This window comes from Athene noctua, chromosome 12 (genome assembly GCF_965140245.1).
Source record: "Athene noctua chromosome 12, bAthNoc1.hap1.1, whole genome shotgun sequence".
Lineage (NCBI taxonomy): Eukaryota > Metazoa > Chordata > Aves > Strigiformes > Strigidae > Athene > Athene noctua.
The window spans coordinates 20378800-20396066 of record NC_134048.1 but is presented as its reverse complement, the minus strand read 5'-3'; positions in this window follow the sequence as shown (position 1 = coordinate 20396066).

Genomic DNA, 17267 nt, shown 5'->3' with positions numbered 1-17267 from the left:
TGTACATTCCCGTGTGATTACTTTTTCTGTGTTGCCTCTCTTTCATTGAGCTTGTGAATGCAAATCAGTGCCGGGATGTTACTAATTTTCTTCCAGCTGATAAAATGTCTGTGAGGCAGGAGGGAGCACATAGTCTGGTCTGTGTCCTTTAAGCACAAGCTGCATGCAGCCAGCATTCTTTACCCTGCAGTTCACAGTTGTTCCCATAATAAATAAATGAGTAAAGCAGTTGCTGATTTTATTTCAAAAGTGGAAAAAAAGTTTTACTGAAATTCTCAGAAAACTGAAACAAAGGAGAGGGATTTGTTATCAACACCATGGAACCAGTGCAAAACCAAGCTACCTTTGTGCTGCTAAATTTACTGAATCACTTTTGCAAAGCCCAACTACTCCATGCTATTTCTTAAAAGGGCAGCTTAGATTCATGGTGCAGAGCTTCCCAAAATTTTCTTCTTATTTTGTGTAAATTTGCCATCATGTTGTAGGAACCTTGTTATTGTTCACTATTGGTTTTGAGGCTAAAGCTTCCTTTCAACTCTTCCCATTATAGTAAATCAATGACAGCTCAGCTTGAGGACAGATCGGAAATGTTTTACTGTTTTTTTAAAACTTTTTGGTATTATTTTGGTGCTAGCACTTTAATTGGTGCCACTGAATCCATAGAGTCATCTATTCTAATCAGTCTTGAATCTTCTTCTGCTGGGTCAATACCTTAGGATATATTCTTAGCCAAGGGTGAAAAAAAATTTTGCAGGTCAAGTCATAAGGGGAATATTGTTAATGAACTCTGGTTTTAGGACTTGTAAATCAGCACAGAACTACAGAGATTTAGAAAGAGTGTTCTCATGTTTCCCATTACTGTGCAGGCTGCTTGAGTCCAGTTCATTGCCATCTTTTTAGAAGAGTAATGGACCGATTTATGTTTTTTTTTTTTTTCCCCTCTGCTTTTTACTTTAGAGGCAGGAGACAATATGTGAAGCTTGTCATTGCCTTTAAGTATCCATCTTACTGGCCAGGCCGCAGCTGATCCGGTGCATTGGCTGGGAAGCAGAGCTTTGGTTTCAGGGTTGAGGTGAGCATGAGACCACCGATTTCTGGAGGTGCCTCATGCGATGGGCACAGCCTGTGACTTCTGGCAAGGCACAAGCCAGCACTCTGCTATGATCTCTGTACTTCATGACCCTGCTTTTCACAGCTGCTGCCTACCAGCATCCTGGTGCTGTGGGTGCTGAGTGAAATGAAGGACCTTGCACAGAGCGCTCGAACCTGGCCACGTCTGGATTTGCTAAGCAGACCCCTAGACGGGGTCCATAGCCTGATACTGCTCCAGGAGTCACACCAAAGCGAGTGGTCTCAGCAGGGCAGCTCTGTCCCTTCCCTGGATGCCAGCAGGAACTGATGGGGCTGTGTACGCAGTGAACTCCTTTCCTTTGCAAGGGGTTAGCCCGAGATGCCGCGGTGTGGCCACCCTTTGTTCCAGGCAGAAAGCTGGTGTAGGACCCACGTCCTGGAGGCAGGGAGGAAGGAAACCCTAAGGAAGGAAGACTAACCACAGTCTGAGTCATGACCTAAGTCTCAGCCTGCCTTTGGGCAGCACATGTCGTGCTTGCCATGAGTGGGGTTTAGGGCAAAGCGACAACAGATGCTTCTGATTCAAGTACTGTGAAGAAATTGCTCTTAGGTTTTCAACTCAACATTTAGACTTTAGTGTCTAGACTGTTTTTAAAGGTGGCTGTCTGGGGGAACATATAATGTCATGGCTTATTTAAGAAATATTAGTGATGAGCACAGGTTAGAGCATAAGGCAAGATAATGAAGGCTGTACTACTGCTAACACATCATCCTGGTTTGATGTACCATCACAGCTGGTGGCTTTGGCCAACTCCTGAGAGATTCCAAAAACAAACCCCAAAGGAGCTGGGATAAGTCAGGACAACACCATCAGACTGAGAAGAGTTTTTGTGACGTGACTTCATCTTGTGAGTATGCAAAATCCTTCCATTGCTGACATACTTGTTTTAAAGAGCTGAGTAAGAGGCAGGAATAGTCAGTAACTTCTGGCTTGAACTGTACTGTGAGGAGCTTTGGGAGGAGAAAAATGCTCTTCCCTCTTCTTCCTTGCTGATGCTCCATCCTTGACCTGTGTCACAGTTCCTTCCAGGCAGGGCCACTTGCTGAGGCTAAACGACCTTCACATATTTGATATTGTAAAAGGGTTTTGGGTGTTTCATGAAAATAAACTCATCAGTGATGTCCATAAACAAAAGGCTTGGCCCAGTTATTTAGTTGGATGTGATGTAATGAGATGAGTTCTAGTAACACAGTAAAATGGCAAATCTGACATTTTCTGGTGGTGGAATCGTAGGAGCTGTTGACAAGAATTTGAAGATTATCAGTAAAATGGTGTCAGTGGGGAACACAGACGTTTTGGGGTTTGATACTGGTTTGCTCTTTGCTCTGCCCATGTAAATTCTGACACAGTCTTCAAAGAAGTCACATAAGAGACAAAGTTGTAAAAGTTTGAGATTAAATCAATACCCAGGTGAAAACAATGCAAATTTCTGAAAACAAAGGCAGCAAAACACTGAACAAAGGTAAAAACTCTTTGCTAATATTTGTCTCTCCAGCCTCAGATCCCTGGAGAAAGTTTGATAACTTAATACAGAGATGTTCTTGTTTGTTGCTTCTCTCCAATCTTTCATGGTCATTTGAAAGTTAAAACAGATCCTCCTCCTCCAGACAGTCTAGTACAGTGAAAGCAGCTTGTTACAAAACATGGTTAAGAATGTTTAAATAAAAATATGTAGAATAAAGAAGGAACTATTCATGATGCATCACTCCTCTGACAGGCTGTGAAGTTATTTCACCCTTCAACACAAGTGCTACAACATAATGGAATCCCTACTGGGTGTTTTCATGCCTACCAGAACATAAAAAAAAAAGCATAACAAAATGCCCAGTGTGCCCCTAACTATTAGCTTGGATGAGTAAGAAGGCCAAGAGAAAACGGTGGCACTGTGGGAAATATTTGTGGCGAGGGAAGGAAACAATAACTGAAAGTGATAAAAATGGATGATTCTCGCACAACCGTGCATCGGCCAGGGAAGCGCATTGTGCCCCTTGCAACGGAGGACAATCTGCAAACAGAGCAACAATATAGACTATGGGGTGTTTTTTTCTCTCTGCTACCATAAAGAATTTTAAAAGCCAGATTTAAAAAAAAGACCTCCAGTTGGGAAAGGAGGCCATTTCTGGTCCTTCTGGTTACAAAGAGGACCATTCAGCTTACGAGCAAGGCTATGTGAGAGATACTTGGAATGAAGCATTTCAGTCTATTCTTTTTTGCTTATAATTTAACTAAGAACATGAAACGGGCACAGACGTAGCACTGCAGTGTGCAAAAGTGGGGCAGTAAATGGTGCATTAACACAGAGCTGAATTCTGCTGTCGTTAATCAGGCCCTATTCAGCAAGCGAGCGGCAAGGCTTTTGCCTGCATAAAACACCCATATGACTTGGCCTTTAATATACAATAATCTCATTTAAATTTTACTGAATTCACTGAACTTTATGAACTCAGAGTGGTTACTCAGGTACACGTTAATGGTGAACCGGCTGTAATTCATAATTTGCTCCAAAGAAGCTATTAACTCTTAATGCTTTTTTTTTCTCTGATTTCCAGTGCAGACTGAAAGCACTTCTGAGGCCTTGCATCCTATTTGATATTTAAATACAAAGAACCTAGGAAGAATTGTCCTGAATTATTGTCATTTATAACAAGGAAGTGAACTTTTATGGAGGTCCAAAAGCTCTTCTGTACTCAGAAGCTGGGATGGATTAACTTTGTTCTCCCTTTGCATTGACGTAGCTTCATAAACCACCCAACGGGAAGTGATGGTTATAGTGTTGTAAAACTGGTGGAAATAACAGGATTATCTTTGACTAACCACAGGTTTTTCCACATCAGGAATTTGAACAGCCTGAAAGCATTCTGCCCCCAGACGTTTTGGTTTGGTGTTTTGTTTTTTTTTTTTTCCCTTTTAGAAGGAGTAGATAATATATTTAGGGCTGATACATGGCATTACGCTCCTCTCAGTACAAAGCCTGCGAAAGTCAGTGGAAAGGACGAAAGGCAGGGAGGGGAAGCAATCAGAGGCAGACCTCCACAAATGAAAACTGCTATTTCTTCAAGTTAGAGAAGGGTACTTGTCAGTCAAGTGAAGGGTAGGACCTGGGAAAGCCGTCCTACTCAGCATTTTTGTTGTCCATAAATTTTGGAGCCACCGGCAGCAGTACTGGTGTGTTGTAATTTGAGAGAAAACCTGGAGTGCTCATTGAAAGCTTCTCATAGTCTCACTTCATTATCGTTCATCTTCATTTCCTGCAGCAATTCTGGCCTGCAGAAGGGAAAGTCCACTCTCCTTCCAGATCTCCAGGCCAGAGCAGCTCCCTGGGGTGTGTGATGGTGCGAGCGACGGGGATCTCCTCGAAGGTGCATGAGGCACCCCCAGCGCCCTGGCTGCACCCACAGACACCTTCCAGCTCTTGCAGAGGTGAGCAGCTGGTGGCAGTTTCTCAGTTCTCTAAACTGGTCATGAATCACTCAAAAACTTTTCAAAACTCTTGGTTTTGAAGGTACCAGGTTTCCTGTCTGAAGTTCTCCCAATATCCGTTCAGCATTGTTGTTCTTCCGCTAGGAATATTTTTTCCTGTCTATGAAAATAATTGCAGTAATGTTCACAAGATAAAAATGGAAGCATGCTGCATGTATTCAATGTATTTTTTTTTATACCAAGCCTTCATTAATATCACTATTCATAGAAGTAGTTGTATGAAAAACAGAATTTCCAATTTTGCTGGGTTTGCTTTTGGTCTGGTTCCATAAACGCTAACAGTGTTAGAAAATTCTGAAAATCTTTTATTTCAAGTTAATTGAAGTAACTATGACAACAAAATCTATTTCCTTTAAAATCAAATGGTGGTAAAATTGGCATTATTTTATGTCAATTCTCAATCTGCATCAAAAATATTCTAGCTAGTGGTATAAACTGGCTTATGTTCAAATTTTTCAATTATCCTTTTACTTCTTTTTAAAATGGTCACTTCTCTGGTGAATGGATCAAATGTTAATGACGTTTGAAAGGGGCTTTTTGAGCCATGCAAGACTTCATAAAACCATAATTTTGAATTTTATTGCTTTGGTGGGGAAAAGCTCTTAATTAGGAGTACCATGGTAAAGAAAACTGCTTTTTGGCTCTGCCTACTAACTGGTTTATTCTTATAAACAATTGGTCCCGCTTAATGACCAGACCATACTGTATTTATTAGCTACTGTCAAGCATTCCCAGACCTCATAGTTTTATGTCTGTGAAACACTTGCATATTATGATCTCATCTCATGATACAGAATCTCTCTATTCAAGTTTATACATGACGTGGAAAGTCTCCGAGATGTACTCTGAGGTGTAAAATTAGTGTCATTCCCCTGGAATGAAAGAGACGTGCCCATTTATATCAAGTGAAGCTATGGCCCGCAATGTCCCAAAGACATTTGCTTTTGTCTAGCAAACAAGCAAACAAACGTTCTTCATTTCTATGGAAAGTTACGCTTATGTCGCTCCTTGCTCATGTACAGAAGAAGATCAAAGATGGCACAATCTCTTCTTGCAAGGCAGCGTTTCACTACCAGACAATTAATATGATAGTATCAGGGAAATGAAAATCTATTCCGTGCCTAGGTGTTTCCCCTCATGGACTGGAAAACTACTTGGTTTATCATTTTCTGTCTTTAGGCAAAAAGGTAACTCTTATTTGCATGTTTGTCAGTTTGTGCTTGAGAGTGCAAGATTTACTTAAAAACAAGCTCAGCCAGCTAAATGAAATGCCAATGGTTTTATTATTCTGAGAGAGCAAAGCACTTAAGCCCATGATTAAAATGAAGTTAATTGAATTTAAGCGTGTGCTTAAAGTAAAGCATAGCCATAAATACTTTACTGAAGAGACAGGAGATTATTCTCATGTTAAATGTAAACACTAATCAGTATTTTCTTAAAACTGAGGTTTATAGCCTCCTATCAGCAGTTCCAACTATCCCACTAATAAAAACTGGCACCAAAGTCAGACTTTTCTAAGAAATTTTTTCGACAGAATGAAGATCAAGGTGCTGATTATATAATAAATTGGCAGAGTAGGTTTGAAACGAGAACACAAATATTTAAATCTGGGTGTGATGAGTTATGTGTAAGAAAGGCAGGAAAGAGCTTATTTCAAAGTTGAATTGTGTGGCTTTCTCAGAAACACATCTCTGGTAATCTAGAGTGGAAACACCTCCCTGTTCTACGAAACCCCAAAATGTCAGTATTTAAGGGGTAGGGGAGCTGCAGTGCAACTACAGCTGCTCTTGTGCTTTTACACCCGAGATCCTCTGCATCAGGTTAGTCTTTGGAATTCAAAATTTGGGGTTGAATTAAAAATTTCAGCTCTGAGTTTCCACTGATATATCTGACTGATTTTGGACACATGGCCTTTTCTAGCTGAGCTTCATTTTCTTTGTATTTCCAGCAGGAAAGAAAATGCTCTTATCAGAAAGTGTAATAATTAAATATTCTTTAAATATTTTGCTGTCCTTTTGAGCTGGACCAAAGAAACTCTGCACTGTCCCATTGTCATATATAGATTTGTCAAAATACCCTGTGAAATACGTTGCATTTTACTGCTAGTTTAGGCAAGGAGAACTGACAGATGGAAAAGTTCAGCTGCAATCCCATCTCATCACTGTCAAAACACAAGTTTTGGAAATGACTTTTCCATTAGGTGTTCCTCATTTGCGTTGCTGTTTTAAAAGGGATTTTTTTTTTTTTCCTATCAAAACACAATTTTTCAAATGACAAATAATTGTCCTTCCTGCTACCATTTTCCCTTCACAGAAAATGTAAAAAAATGATCTTTTTTTCCTGTTTGGCATGAAGGGAAGTTTCCCATTCTGAGTTTCCCATTTTTGCACATCTCTGGTATTGCTAGAGGAGACCAGACGCACATTTTAAAACATAACATTTGTTGTTGTACATAATGATATAAAAATGTGGATGAAAAGATGTTTTATGGTTAGTTCAGTTAGTATCTGCGTTGGCCTAGGAGCTCTGCACAGTTGTGCTCTGCCATACTGAAGCTTCATTAAATTGAAGCTTCTATTTAAATTACCTTTAATGTGGAGTTCTTAATAATAATTTTTTAATGTAGATTAGAATAATTGATGCATTTTTGAGTTACATAGTGTAAACTCATTACTGACTTTTTGGAAGCTTTGCTCCTGAACATACTGAGAAAGTCAGAGTAGCACAATAAACAATTTCACAGTTTTTGACCTGAAGAGTTTTATTCCTATTGACAGATGCATCTATATGTGTAATTTGTAAATATGTAATGATACTTGTAGAATGGCGGAGAGGCAGAACTGGGCTATCACACAATATGGAAAAAAAACAGACCAGAATTTGTGGTATTTTAGACAATAAAATATGGCTGCAGCGAGAGATGAGCTTCAGGATGAAAAGCAGTTCTAACAGCGTGTGAAGAACACGAGTGTGACCCTGCCGGCTGGGATCAAAGGTCTGGCTGGCTGAGTGTCCTGCCCCACAGCCAGCAACAGAGGATGCCCAGAGGAAGCATCTAAGTACAGGCACTCACACAGCAATTTGCAACCAAGGGACTTCCAGAGCCAGAGGTCGGTGTCTTTATATTTAGCCCTTTAATGGGTTTTTCCTTTGTGAATTTGCTCCGTCACCAGTTTTGGGTTTTGAACTCATGTAAACTTTCGGTACCCACAATGTTAGGAGGCAGAGATTTGAACCCCTTATTACACATTGTGTTTTCTCAACAGCCTGCAGCTAAGCTGCCTTTCACCTCCTCCAGAACGGGAAGACAAAGTCTTCTTTCGCCTTCTCTGTTCCACTTGGGCTTTCTGCAGATGTCTGTAATATCCCTTCTCAGCTGTTTCTTTTCCAGATGGAAGAGGCTATTTAGACATTTCCTGCACGGGACCCATTTGATGCTTCAGATCACTCTTTTTGGCTTTGTCTGTCCCTCAGCCAGATGTAGCATTTCTTTTTGAGACACAGAACAGGCCCTCTGCATGGAGCCTGAGATGCAGGTGCACCAGGAATTCAGAGCGTCAGAGCGAGCTTCTTTGCTTTGTTTGCCATTCCTTTTGTAGCAATTCCTGCCATTCAGTGCACTCCTTAGTCATCAAAAACACATTCAACACCTGCATCAAACTATTATAAAATATTGTCCCTGAGTCATAATACCTTAGAGCACGTCATCTTGGATGTGACTTCACTCCCATGTGTGAGATTTTCCATTTATATTTACAGCAAATTTCATCTTTTGTTTCCCACTCAGTATGGTGAACTCCTTCAGTTCTTCACACCGAGTCCTCATCTACACTTTCCTAGACAACTTTGTTATCCACAGATCGTCTTACTGCCTCCTCCGGCTCACTCAGCAATATGCTGAGCCGCACCAATGTGCGCAGCCTTGCCTGTGAAATTCCACTTCCCTCTGCTGTGAAAAGTAACCAGATATTGCTGCTCTTTGCTGCCTTTCTTTTGAGTGGTTATACCTTCTTAGGAGACCATTACCTCCTCTCCCCTGGCAGATTATCTTCCCCGAGAAAGGTGGGGGTCATTGCCAATAGTCTTTTAGAAACCCAGGTAGAATACATCAAGAATAATGTTATCATCCTCACACTCTGGCTGAATCCTTCAAAGAAATCCAGTAGCGATCTGCAAAGTCTGACTTTCCTTTGACAAGCCACACTCATTCTTCCCCACCTTACCAGGGGTGTCTGAACCTTCATTTCTTCTGTTGGCTCAAATCTTGACAGATAATTGGAGCTCTGGCAAGGGAATTTAAGCTTGCAGTATGAGGGAGACACAAGGTTTCTCATGAACTAGGGTTTGAGAGAGCTGAGCTGATTGTTTAGACACAACCCTAGTCATCTTCATGAAGGCCCGTGTCTACTGATCAGACATAATCACAATAATCTGGTTATTTGAGTAAGAAATGCTTTCATTCTGCAAGCATGTAATCTCACGGATTTTATTTTCTGTTTTAAGTGGTTCTTTCAAGGTGTTCAGCTGTCAGACTGTTCCTATTAACTGGACTTTGAAACCTCTACGAGCCCTGTTGTCAACAAGACTGATCAGCATTTACTGTGTTTAGTTCAGTAGATTCAGAGAGAACGATCCACCTTTTGCAGAGTTATGCTCTCATTTATAGATACTACTCTCTGTTTTTGCCATCTTTGTATATACCCACAGAGTGATAAAATGCAAATGTAGAAGGCCTGGTACAAAGATCATTCATACTGTATAATCGTATTTTTTACAGGAAAAGCATCATTATCCTAATTAAACCGGTCTATTTTGAGGGGTGTGTGTGTGCATGCGCACACAGACATACCATCTGAATGCCTTAAATGTGTATATATATATTTATATGTGTATATATATATTTATATGTGTATATATTTCTATTTATTATACATGTATATACACTTTTACAGCCATTAAATGCATTCGGACTGTGAGCGTTCTTTCTGTGCAGAGAGACTTAATGCAAAGAGTCAATACACCGTGACTGTAGTCGTTCCCATTTTGCAAACCAGATAAATTATTCACTGAAAGGGATCAGGCAGCCCCGGTAAAGCCAGGATTTACACCGGCAAAGTGCTTTTGATCTACGGATTGTACGAAAGACACAGCACAAAAGATGGCTGCGTTGCATCGGCCCGAAGAGCATTATTACAGGATGAAGGAAGGAAGCAAAAATAGACTTGACACACAAGTATTGCAGAAAGTTTCTAAAGTGGGAATTTGAATTCTCTGCAGCCAGCTCTGGGTGTGCTGCTGGGTGTGTTACCCGATCCGGTCCCCGGTCCCCGGCAGGCTGGGGACCCTCGGCGCTGGGCTCCTCCCCAGCCGCCCTGCCGCCAGCATGAGACACACAGGGAGAGAAATAGAAATCACTTGGAAGGGAGCTAGTGAAAAAATAAAGGGTCAGAAAATGGAGCTGCAGTAAATTGCTGGAAGGTAAAGCTGTGTTCATTTGTTATTGGTCGGTTGCTTTTTTTTTTAATTTTTTTTTTTTTTTTTTTTTTTTTTTTCACAAGAGCCTGCCTGCCACTTAATTTGTTGAGCTTTGAAGTACGTTTTGCAGCAAGGAGAAGGAGATTCGTGGAGATGGCGTCACTTTATAAAAGTTTCCAGATTTTACTGAGCTTCTTGTTTGTTTTCTTTTTTTCTTTTTTTCTTTTTTTTTTTTTTAAGGGGGGAGGGGGGCGTGTTGTACTATTCGTAATGCAAGTGGGCGATGTGGCCGAGATCTAAATATACTCCTGTGAAAACAGAACCCCTGAGATAGTGACACCGATAGCAGAGGCTATTGTTAACTTTGGGGATTCCAATTAAATCCCGCAATGTGAAATATTTATTTAATTACTGGACAGAGAGCAGGAATTCTCTCTGACTACACTAATGGAGTCAGAATAATGTAGTAAAGGAGTTTTTTCTCCTACCCCTTCCCCCCCCCCCCATCTAAATAGCTATAGGCAAGCACGGGCTAGAATACAAACAGTAAACGACAAAAAAATTCAGCTTTGTTTTAGGAGTTATATTTCAGTCGGGTAAGCAAATGATATTGCATGTATTTTTCTGTATCTTCAGCTCAATCCAAACATAACATTCCAAAGGATAAAATCTGTTACAAAATAAAACCGACTTCGTGACAGCTGAACTTCTACGCAGAGTCTAAAAATTATCTAAAAGCGCCTCGAGAATCCTAAATGTCATTCCCAAGATGTGGTGAATTGTAATTAGGGTTGTGAACTATTTTAGTGACAGTGCCTTACATGGGGCCCATCTAAGCAGCTGGAGCGTTTAGGACCTTTTTATTTTTTCCTTTACTGTGTGACATACGAAGGTGTTTAGACAGTAACAATAACCCTAATTTATTTCAGATTTGCAAAAATGTAACCAAAATTGAAAACGTGTCGTTTGCCTTTTGATTTTCCTTCCTGTATTTCCCTTTAAAACATGTCATAGGGCAGTGTCTACACAGTGGAAGAAAACTTATCAACAATAAAACAGTGAATGAAAAATAATATTTTTTATTATCATTATGAGGAAAAAAACTATTTTGTGATTTTCTCATCTTACTGGCTTCTCAAAAAAGTTTTAATTTTTGTTTTAGAAAATTATGCCCTTCCCTGTTCTCCCAACAAAAAGCAAAGGAAGGCAAATAAAATTTCTGTGGAAATTTTGTGAAGAGAAGCAAATAGCTTGTAACATGCTGTCCAAAACCTGCATGACACTACGCCCAAAAGCACTTTAATTTTATAATAGACATTGTTATGTTTGTCTATGCAGATCTTGATACTGCAGAGGAAATTGTTAAACCCAACTATTTGGTCATGAGGGTGGAAAAAAAAAGTCGTGTCCCTAAGTGTGCCACGAAATTTAAATACGAGTTGTAAAGGCCCAGCATCCTGTAACTCGGGGACTTTGGCAGAAATACAGCCAGAAGGAGAAAGTCAGGTCCTGTCGGTTCCTACCTGAGAAAGCTTGAGTCCTCTGCACTGCCATCGCTAATTGTTTTGTGTTGTGAAATCCTGAGGTGATAAAACTGCTGTTAGAAAGTTGGCTTGTGAGTAATTAAGTGTAGGTCTAGCTATTAAAACCTGATTTGTTACTCATAGGCTACACTCATCTGCTGCGCCTTCTCTCAAGATAAACTCAGTGTCCTTTTCACTGGTCTAAGCCAAAAGTATCTGCATAATGAATGGAGATTTTAGCAATAGGTATTGTTTGGACATATATAGTGGGATGAATTCTCTTTATTGTGATAGGTACAATTATTATATTAGATCACTTCTAGTTCAGACTGTTCCCTTTTCCTTTTTTTTTTTTTTTAATTTCCAGAGGAAATGCTGGATGCTATGTACCTTTCTTCTTTTAAAGTTTAAAATACTGATATTACTCACAAGCAAAAGTTTCCTCTTTTTTAAAATATCTGTTTCAGAGTGTTTATTATACTCAAGCTTCTCCATAGAGTGGGTGTAACCAGGAGAAGAATTTGGCCCATGATGCGAGCTAAATTTTCAGTGCTTCCACTATTTAGAGCTCTGTTGTGCTAAAAATAGTTTTCCTGTGGTTTTGGCCATGGAGCCACAAATACAAGTTTTCAGTGCACAGTTATTGTGGATGTTGGTCCCAACTCTTGCTACAAGAAATGGAATTCCAGCTCATAACTGTGTCAACAGATGATTATGTTGAGTGTGAGGCTGCATGTTAGATCTCCTCGCTGTCGCAGAGAGAGAATGCGTCCCACCCAAACACCAGTCCCTTCCAAGAGGGACCGTGCTCAGAAGGCAGCGCCTGGGCTGGGGAGTGAAGAGCTCTAGGAAAAACTGGGTCTGTGCAGGTGATAACGTCGAAGAATGCACCCAGGAGGCTCCACGTTTGGCTCACGGTGTGGGACATAAAACAAGTGGTAGGGAAGTGGGTAAATCTTTAGGAAGAAAAGGAGACATGCTTTTGTTCGTGGCTAATTTTGAGCCGTTTTCATAAAGGAAAAAATCTCACAGTAACTGTGTGGTTATGGCACGTAGAAGGAGGTTAACGGGGATGTTAGAGTCGTTCTCTTTCTGTACCACCTTTTCTACCCCACTTCTATGGCCCAACCTCTCTGTTGTTCACAGGTATTTGGTCTGGTTGTTGCTGACAGCTTTTAGGAGGCAGGGGCCATCTTTCTTCTGAGCTTAGCAGCAGGTGGGCAGACTCCACAAAGTGTTCTTACAATGTGAGGTCATCTTCTAGAAATAGTTGAAAACCACTGATTTAGAAGAATAAGAGTACTACACGTTTCTGTACAGCTGATGCAACGGTAAGGGCAAGCTGGGGGATGGTCTAGAAAAATAGCAACACTGGAGGAACATTCAAAGGAATTGTGCCATTTTAAATTCTTTTCTTTATCATTTCCTCTGTGAGAGCAGTGTATTACTTTGTGTTAATCAGCTGGGACATTTTTTTCATTCCTCCGGGAAGGTTTCCACCCCCCGTTCCAAGAAGCAGATCCAATTCAGCAGTACTCTCTGCCCTGACCAGACTCTGGCCACAGGTGTCAGTGGAAGATGTGGACTTTGCAATGGTTCTCAGGCAAAGGCTTCTTCTATTCATGACTTCTTATATGTCTTACTCTTCCTGCAGGGTCCTTTCTCCCTGCTTAGGATTTGGCTTTTTAAAAATATTTTTCAGACATTTATTTCTTGAATAGGGTGTTCAATTTTTTCCCCCTTAGCTGACTCTCAGATCTGTCAAACTGGATATATCACCCCCAATATATTCACATTTTTATTCTGTAGAGTGCGAAAAGACACCGTTGAGCTGAACTTACAAAACCTTTACATAATGTCTTTGTTTCTAACATTTCCACAGATGTGCCAGTATTCGGTTACATGTCTCATCTCATTTATTCTTCCAGTCTAGGAAGAACAGCTTGCAGCTTTAAACTTGCTGGGAAGTTTACCTTTGGTTTGCCTTTCCCTCCCCTGGTCTACAATTTCATGTTAACGTCCTATATCTGTAGCTTCAGGAAACAAGACTAATTCTTCCCTCCCTTTCTCTGTACTGCTCTGTGAGTTGAGTCATGCAAGGCACCCAGAAGTGTGGCTGTAACAATAACAGGGTACATAATTTATTCTCCTAGAATTCAAAGGTTGTGAGCCAGCTTCACAGGAGCCTGCACCACCAAAGGCCTCATAGATAAACATTTTAAATGTGTTTCCTCCAGACACTAAACTATTTTTTTCTTCATTTTCTTACATACGTGATGCAACGTACACAACATTTGTGTAGCCTTTGCGTTGTGAGGCAGCCACTTGACCATCTCTTGGACTTGTTCTCAGCGTGCTGTAGATTGCAGGGTTATTTAAGAGGACCAAATGGCCAGAGCAAATGCCACCTCCCTTTCCACTTGCTGAACTCTGCTCAAACATAACGCTGTTTTTCTGCCTCAAAAATATATGTAAAGGTATGTATAGTATGTTAGCCCCTCCTTAGCCTTTCCCACCCTGAAACTTTTCAAACAGGGATGGCATGTTCCTTTCTTCACTGCCAAAAAAAAAAAAAAAAAAAAATTAAAAAAAAAATTCCTTTCTCAGCATTTCCCCCCTTCCCCCATTTCTTCTCAGCGGACAGCTGTGAGAGTGGAACTTTCTTGAGCTATCCTAACCATTTCCCCCAATTCTGTTTCTAAACTAGATTCATTTTAAATACCCAAGCCATCTTTCACACTACAGGAATTTTTTAACACAGTTATAAAGTGGCTTTGCAAATGTTTAATGTGGGTAGAGTAATAGTAACTGTTTATATTTTTTTTTTTTTTTAATTTTTTTTAAATTTTTTTTTTAATTTAAACAACATGCTCCCCTTTACCCCCAGCAATTTAGAAAGTTGGTAGGGAATTAAACTGAACAATGCCGTCATTTTAGAAGTCACAGGAAGGCTAAAGTTTCATAATAAAACAACTTTTTTCAAGACTATTTCCTTATAATTCAAATGATCTATTTGTTTTTTCAAACTATTCATTTCTAACCAAACAAAAATCTCATTAAGAAATCTAGGGATCATATTCAAAATAGGGAAAGAAAAATCAAAATAATGTAATTTAAGATACTTGTAGAACCTCATGGTTGCTTCTCAACCATGCAAGGCCTGATACAAAACCGGTGGTAGTTTTTCTGTTGTTTTGTACTTTGATCAGGCTGTAAGGTTAGAGGTAGCTCCAGCACAAACGTCCACAGTAGCTTTGGTTTACGAGAAGGCAGTTTTCTGTCTTTGTTGCCATTAGACTGCGCGCAAAGGAATGTGAGACAGGTACTTGTACTTTAGTTGACTTTACAAGGCAGGACCAAAAATGTGAGCGTGTGCAGTTGTGTCTGCAGAATCTGAACGCACAATAATTAAAACATTCAGATAAGTAGAAGGTTAGTTAGTCATTTTTCCTTGGATTATCACAGCTGCATGTCTATGTGTTGGAAAATCTAGGTTTGCCAATGCCAGAAGAGGACTGATGGTTCCATGAGTTGTGAAATTCATGAATTTGTGAATCACATGATTTCTGGAAACTGTGTCCAGGATGCCTGGAGTCTCCTTGCCACATGCCTTTTGTTGAAGTTGATATGTTATTAGAGTGGAGCCACTGGAGGGGTCACTAGAGTTCAGTGATGGAAACCGGTACGAAGTAGCAGTGGTAAAAGTGGTGGTAATTCTATAGTGACCTCAAGGGTCCACAGACTTGAATCATTAGATAGCCAATGCTATTTACTTTGTCCTTCGCTCTGTCCCATTGACTAGAAGGAGATAACCTGGCTTTAGACATTTGGGGTTTGCCCATTAAACATTAGTCTGTGACAAAACAGCAAAAAAAAAAAGATGAAAACTAATTTTTAGCCAGTAGTTCAGACTCATTATTACCATACTCCAAAACAGTCTGTATACTGTGCTTCAGAATCACTGCTTTCTGAGGAGTGGTGTGCTGCCAACAGAATCCGTCTGACCTGCCTGTAGTTTTAAACTGAGAACGTCTTGGAAAACTTGGTTCTGAAAAACTTAGTTTTCCTTATCCTCTCCCATAGACTTGCAGGCACACCTTCAGCTTTCCTCATCACTGGAACTCTAAAACCTCTGCAGGAGGAAAGCACACCGGAGCTCCACGTTGTAGCTTCATCTGACAGACTACAACTGTTTTGTAACTTCTCAATAAGAGAACATTTTGTTTCACAGAGACACGACGGCTGGCACATGAACAACACCTAAAATGCCTGCTGCCAATTTGTTGTTTGTTACTTGGTTTATTAATTAAGTTACACAAAAGATTTGGAAAAAGACCAACAGGGTTGGTTTTTTTTTTTTTTTTGTCCCATAGTTTGGACTGCCCGGCCAAAGCAGAACAATTGCTGGTGCAAAGATACATAGGAGTCCCCAAAGGTTAGCTCTGTTCTGTGACTAAATTACACCAAAGCCTTGCTCCTTCACCGCTGTCATGAACTTTAGTAGAGATATCCCGCGGGGCTATTAACTGACCTCTGTGTAGATCTGATCAGAGTGAACCGGTGCTAAAATCTTCTGTTTACAACAAATATAATCAAGAGCCACGTAGCTTTGAATCAGAAGAAAAGTTCTTCAAAGCTCAAATATATTTGAAATTGAAACTTCCAGTTTGGCTCACGGGATATTTTTCCGTTTCTACAAACTTTACATTGTTTTTTCTTCTTTCTTTTTTAAGATGTTTTACTCTGAATTTACACAAATAAAACATGGGGCTTCATGTGGTTTCTTTTTAGCTTAATTATATGTTTGCATATATACATATATATGTATATATAAAATCACTTTTCATTACATTTGCTTGTTTCTAATATTTTTTTCCAGAAGGAATTTGTTTGATAGCAAGATGCAGTTGGCATGCCAGATTTTTAGCTGCTGCAAGATGGTGTAGTTACATGTCCTTCAACGGAGATACAAATTTGCATACAAATGATTTTGCCTTGTATATCTGTTCCTACACTTTTTTTTTTTTTTTTTTTTCCAGAGGAAGAAACTCCTCTGTAGGAATTTCAGTAGACTAGGATTCAGTTTAGTTCAGCAGTGTGTCTCAAACAGGCTCCGATCATCCTCCTCCTCAGAAGGCAGCCTTTGAGTCATGAAGTAATCTTCCTGTAGGACAAGTTTCCTCCTAAAATCACTTTGTGGGCTGAAGTGTGAAATACTTTCCCCTAATTGTGGATGTTCCTGCTGCACATATAAAGCTAAATTTCTCAATGCCATCAGAGTTCGGGCCTCAACAGTACTTTGTGGTGAGCAGTTCCACCTGCTCGTGGCTCAGCCTTCCTCACCTTGCTCTAAGGTATCTCAGCTTTTGTGAGGGAAACAAGATTTTGCCAGTCCTTGCCTATGATGAGACCTTTGAATGGACGATTGATTTTTTTTATTATTGATTTCAATGGAAGCAAGAATTCTTCAGATCTAGTGGAAACAGAGGTGGAGTTCCAGAAGTCAGTTGTGTATTGAAGGCAATTTTAAAAATGAAAACATTCTGACCGCAAGTCAGGGCATGGAACCCAATTCTTCTTTAATTTACCCTCGTATCAATCAATTTACTAGGTTAAAAATTACAAGAAACGAACAGTTATGCCTGCAGCATGCTTAA